The following is a 6,000-nucleotide window of genomic DNA, read 5'->3' as shown; positions in this document are numbered from 1 at the left end:
CTGCCTATCTCCAGCATCTTGCTGCACACAGCTGACTGAAGCAGAGGAGTGACTGGCAGCCGTGTGTGTGTGTGTGTGTGTGTGTGTTACTTAGTGAAAAAAAAAAGACAGAAGGCTTAGACAGATTTCAAGGAAACAGACGGTGTCAGTCTAGACTAGTAAAACCCAGCCAATTTATTTTCTGAATCTGAGATCCTTTCTGTATTTATTTTGTATCAAATGCTCCTCTTACCCCGCCAAAGAGGAAAAGAGGGAGTCACACTATGTATGTGTAGGACGCTCATAAATGACTAACCATTTTCGAGTGTGATTCTGGCATCAAGAGCAGAAAGGCCAACGGTTCGTAATTTCATGTTGTTGTTTTTTTAGTAAAAAAAACTTTTTCATGGATTTGATTCTTTAGAGAATCTCACTTTTTTTTTTAAATGAGAGAACAACACATGTCATTGTAGAAACTTTAGGGGAAAAACAAGCGAAAAAGAAAGAAAAAGAAAAAGAAAACCATGTGTCTTCTCGTTATGTAGGGAGAAGAATACATTCTTTTGTTAGCAGGAATGGCTCTGAGAGAGGTAGAATGGAGTTCAAATGATAGACTTGACAATGTGTGTGATCCCCTCGCAGAGTTGGGGCTACACACCCACTACTCTGAGAGCGCCTGACGTTTAGTCTCCCCTTGCACACCTTCCGAAACCACAATCCCGTTCTCTATGGTCATAGGGTCGATGGGGTGACTCCCTCATGCTCTGTGGCTGTCAGAAATTCAAGCCCCAAACTCCCTGACGTTGAGTCCATTCTGACCCACAGGGACCTTATAGGACAGGGTAGAACTGCCCCTTTGCATTTCCATGACTTCTCATCTCTACGGAAGTAGACAGCCTCGCCTGTCTCCCGCTGAGTAGCTGGTGGTTTCAAACTGCTGACGTTGTGCTTAGCAGCTCAGTGTGTCGCCTACTACACCCCCAAGGCTGAGGGCAGCTGCCATTTCTCCAACCATAGCATTCCCAGGAGCTCCCACCCTGGGGTCTTCTTCAACTTTGAGTCAGGCTCCGTCAGGTCTCGAGGGTGGCTTTCTTGGCTACTCTGAACCAGGAGGTGCCCCACTTCTTCTTGTGTCCTTTCTCCCCCTTGCTTCCAAGGGGAGCAGTGTCCCCTCCGTGTGGCCAAGGCCACAGAACAGGGCTACTTGGTGCTCTTTGTTCCTGAAAAGCCCCCACCCCCCCACCGCCATCCCCCAGCCAGTGCGTCTGCTCCTCCTCACACTTCTGCTTCCCAAGAATTCGGGAGCAGGAGCGAGACCCGACTGCTCCTTCCCCAGGATGCACGCAGAGCCTCTTCCTTCTCTCTTCCACCCTCCGCCGCCAGCCTCGCTGTGACTGCTAGGACCCCATCCTCTTCGCTTCCAGTTTCCCTCCCTCTGCAGAGCGGTCGGGTTTTAGGCAGCGCGGCTGCTGCACGGGGCTAAAGGGTTTGGCCGCTAATCAAAAGACCAGAGGCTCGAGACTACTCCTGAGACGCCTCTGAAGAAAAGTCTGACAGTCAACTCCCATGTAATCAGCCAGCGAAAGCTCGGGGAGCACAGTCGGACCCTGACCCCCGTGGGTTGCCATGGCTCGGGGTCACCTGGACAGCAGGGGCAGGTAGGTAGAGCTTGCTGCTGTCATTCTTGAGGACAGAAGTCAGGTACACTGACTCCTTACCCTTCTATGAATGGTGTCTCAGATTACACAGAAGGGTCATCAGCTAACGTTTCTCAGCCTTTTGGCTAATATCAAGTGTCTGTTCTTATCAGTTTAATATCTGATACGTCCTCTATCTGAGGACAACATATTAAATGTATTTTTGCAAGTAGGAGTTGGACTAGGAGCTTGCTCCATCCACGTCACACATCAGCCTGGTATTGCAGTACTTCCAGGAATGGTACAGCCCCTTAGGGGGCTTGTTATTTATTCTAAAAAAGAAAAAAAAAAAAAAAAAGAAGGGTCGTCGGCTATTGACCTAGCCTTCCCTGCGTCCACCGGCATAAAGGTAAACAGCTGTCTTCTGCTCTTCGCTCTTGGAATAAAGGCTCACTGTCTTCTGGCTTCATCTTCTGAAGGTGCTGGAGCTGTGATCTGCAAGGTCAGCCGTTCGAAACTACCAGCCCACTCTGGGGGAGCAAGGTGAGGCTTTCTACTCTTATCAAGAGTTACAGTCCCGCAGACCTACAGGGTCACGATGAGTTGGCATCAACTTGACAGCAGTGAGTTTGAATGGAACACCCTAATATTTCTGCTGCCCTTGCAGCCTTTGGCCATTCACATCAGACCCTCCTTGTTTCCTAACTTGGACTTTCTATTTGGGCGACTTTCCTCAGTTCATGTCACTTTGGTACACCCCACTCTGCATGGTCCCCTGGTGAGATTTCTCTTCACCACCTTGTGGGAGGCACCCTAGCAGGTTGAGCTTCATGTGTTCCCACCAAGGCTACTGGATCAGAAAGGACAGGGGCTTTTTGTTCGGTGTGGTGAAGGTCATTGCCTACCTCAGGTATGGCCTTCCATTCAGTCTCTGATATTCCCCTTTTCAAACCAAACCAAACCAACAAATCATCGGATCAAGTCTGGCTCATAGTAACCCTGCACAGACAGAGTAGAACTGTGCCTGTGGATTTCAGAGACTGTGACTTGGTATCGGAGAAACAAGCTCGTCTCTCCCTCAGAGCAGCTGGTTGTTTAGAACTGCCAAGCTTGCAGATCACAGCCCCATGGGTCCTCCCTACATGACCAGGGACCGCTTTCCTGGAAATCATTATTGAGCGAGTAGTGTTCTTTCTAACTCACACAAACACTCCCTCTCAGGTGCCCCCGCCTAGTCCCAAGCATGGCAAGCCCAGGCAGTCCAATAGTACCCACCCAGCGGGTGTGTCCACAGGACGGTGGAACCACCCTGTGACTCTGGACACATGTGGGGACATTCATGTCTACACCAGACATCACTGGGGGCTCAGAATCAGTTTCCTTGTCAAGCACCCATTGGACCTCACCATTTTTCTCAGTTTAGGGCCAAAGCAACATGTGAGAAATGCCATGTATGAAGGCAAGCTAGTTTCTTTTTCTTTTTTAGCATGAAAGGGCAAAGAAATGGCTGACCAACATAACCCGAGGGGAGAGTAGGAGGGAGGAGGTGGAAGAGAGAGGAAAGACATAGGAACAGCAGAAGTTGGCTGTAAAAAGTGAAGAATCGCCAGGCGATGACAGTGGTAATGGCACCGTGGCAAGGAAACTAATAAGCAGTAAGAAATTATCCCTGGAATCAGTGTTTTCAGACATGTTTTGGGGCAATAAGATATATTTTTAAAAGAAAACAAAGTAAATCCAGAGAGTAGAGAGGTACGTAAGCCACAGGAAGGATTTTAATACAAGGATCTCTCAAGCGTGAATTTCTTTGGGAAGTTGATGGGCACAGTGCATATGCCAAACAACGACAACAAGTCCCGGTGTAGAGCGACTCTGGCGACCACAGACGACAGAAAGATCAGTTGGAAAGGGAAACCTGGTTTTCCTGGTGAAGAAATGTTGTGAAGAAGAGCAGGAACCCTCTGAGCTGCTCCTATAATTATCTACTCTCTGTGTAGAATCACCCAGTTTCCGCCAACACGACAATGCCCCATTGTCATTGGAACATGCTGGAGTGCACTTCTCAGCCTTCGAACCAAGGAAACAAAACCCTTCCAGTCATTCTTGCTCAAACTGGTGTGCTCCATTTCTTTAAAACTCTAATATCCTGAATTATTCCTATGTATGTGCCAGGGTAAGTAAAAGACACAGTGCTACAAAATTATTGAAATTATCATTGAACAAAAATATCAAAACGTGAGGGTATTGTTTCTCAGCAGAGCCTCCCGCTGGGCCTGCCATCTTCTGAAGGTGATGTTTCTAGTCCTTTCAGCTTTCTCTGAACAATTCGGTGCCCTTTGATGGACACTTCATCAAATGACCAGTTGGGGCATCCTCAAGGGACTTGAATTGTGTTGAGTTTTGGGAACAAAAAGTCTGGCAGGGTAGATCAGGGCTATAGGGTGGGGGGCATCAAAGGACCCAATGAAGTTGTTTGAGGACAGCCCTGACTACTCTTGCAGAATGAGCAGGTATATTGTTGTGATGGGGGAAAAGTTATCAGTACAAATTTCCTGGTCTTTTCCCACCAATGTGGTTTTCCATTTTCTTAGCACTTCTTCATAATAAGCCCCCATGGTCGTTCTGTGTCCTCAAGAAAACCAACCAATATGACCCCCCTTCAGGTATCCCCCCAACAGTCACCACATGTTCTGAGCTGACTAACTTCTCTGCCTTAAACTGACCTTGCCCACTTGGGATCTCCTGTTTTGATCGTAATGGGGTTTTTGTTTTTCGTTACAACAGGTCATTTATTTTTTCTTTAATTTTAATAAATCATTTTATTGGGGGCTCTTACAGCTCTAATAACAACCCATCCATTCATCCCTCGTATCAAGCATATTTATACATATGTTGCCATCATCGTTTTCAAAATATTTCCTTTCTTTTTGAATTCTTGGTAACAGCTCTTCCTTTTCCCTCTCCCCTCTCACTTTCACAGACCCCTGATACGTTATAAGTCATTATTACTTTCATATCTTACACAGCCCTCTGGCTCCCTTCGCCCACGATCAAAATGTTTTTTAAAGCACTCTAAGGAGATTAACACAGGCAAATTGCCAAGGTGAGTTCAGTCGGTCACTCCCTGATAACACAGACACGCTTAAACATGTTTTGTTGGGAATAACCTTGTGCACATATGAACAGACACCTAGTAGCAAACCTCTTTTTCCTGTGCTTATGTGTGCTTAGCGGTTTCATGTTCAGCCGTCATCTGAAACGTTAGCAGGACTTTCAATTCCCGTAAAGAGTTACAGTCTCGGAAACTCACAGGGACAGCTCTATCCTGCCCTACAGGGTCACAGAGTCGGCATCCACTTGATGGCAATGAAAAAATGACGAGTGAGTTTATTTATTCAGCATGTAGCTGGCACTCAAGGAATGTTTGTTGATTGAAATATGATCATGTGGGCAGGAGAGTGACTATACTCTTAAGCTAAGGCATTATGACCTTGGGTCCTTGGCAGAAACACTTCCATTTCCCCCGGGCTCCAGGTGGTTATCAGAGAAATTACATCTGGCCCCAGACGTGGGCTCGACAAAGAATGAGAAGTTTATGAGCCATGCCCTGGAGGTCAGGGCTTAGAGACAGGACCCCAGGGCCCTAAGAGGGAAGAATGCTTCTGAGTTGAACTTCAGACTTCAAGTGCTTCCTGAGAAAGTATGTCACTTTACTTGTGATTTCACTTGGTTGTCCATAAATTATTCTGCAGAATTGTGTCGTGTGCCTATAACAAAAAGTGCTTGTGGACATGGATTAGATTGTAGAAGACAGGATAGATTCAGGCCAGATGGGTTGAAAACAACAATAGTCCCTCCAGTGTGCTCCACGTTTCCCCACAGGAAGTTGCTGGGACTCAGAAGGAGGACTTCCTGTTTGGGCTGGCCTTGGAGCTGTGCTGTTTTGTCATAAATCACGGTGTCATCTTCTTTCTTCCCAGGTTTTCCAAAGAGGCCCACTTACCACTGCATTTTCCTTTGTTCTAAAGCAGAATAAAGCTGTGACTCCTGGTTCACCCCTCCCCCTTCTTTCTATTGCGATATTTGGGCAGATGTAATATAATGATTTGGGCCAAGAATAGTGCCTCTCTCACTGGGTTAGCCACATATTCAGGAAACTTTTAAGACAGTTGCTGCCAATGTTTTGATACTGCCTTGATAGGGAAGACCGCCATGTGAGGCTCCTGTTAATTCAGATGAATTAACTGAGCAAGTGGGGAGGGTTTCACCTTTCCCCTTGTTCTGTTTGAATGTGATAGGAGGCTGGGTCTCATCCAGTCAAAGACTGGCTGTGATTCGCCGTTTCATCGGTCCAGTACCCATCATCCTCTTCACCTTGCTTCCT

At 46.9% G+C, this 6,000-nt stretch overlaps 1 non-coding gene across 1 annotated transcript; it reads left to right on the top strand.

Annotated features, from left to right (window-relative positions):
• Positions 1-1,742: 1,742 nt before the first annotated feature.
• LOC142449408 (U2 spliceosomal RNA) lies at positions 1,743-1,928 on the top strand. Its single transcript, XR_012784597.1, has one exon. It is a non-coding gene; the product is annotated as a U2 spliceosomal RNA (small nuclear RNA).
• The last annotated feature ends 4,072 nt before the right edge of the window (positions 1,929-6,000 follow it).

Source organism: Tenrec ecaudatus, chromosome 5 (genome assembly GCF_050624435.1).
Source record: "Tenrec ecaudatus isolate mTenEca1 chromosome 5, mTenEca1.hap1, whole genome shotgun sequence".
NCBI lineage: Eukaryota > Metazoa > Chordata > Mammalia > Afrosoricida > Tenrecidae > Tenrec > Tenrec ecaudatus.
Note: the sequence above shows the minus strand (reverse complement) of the source record. Positions and strands in the feature narration are given on the sequence as shown.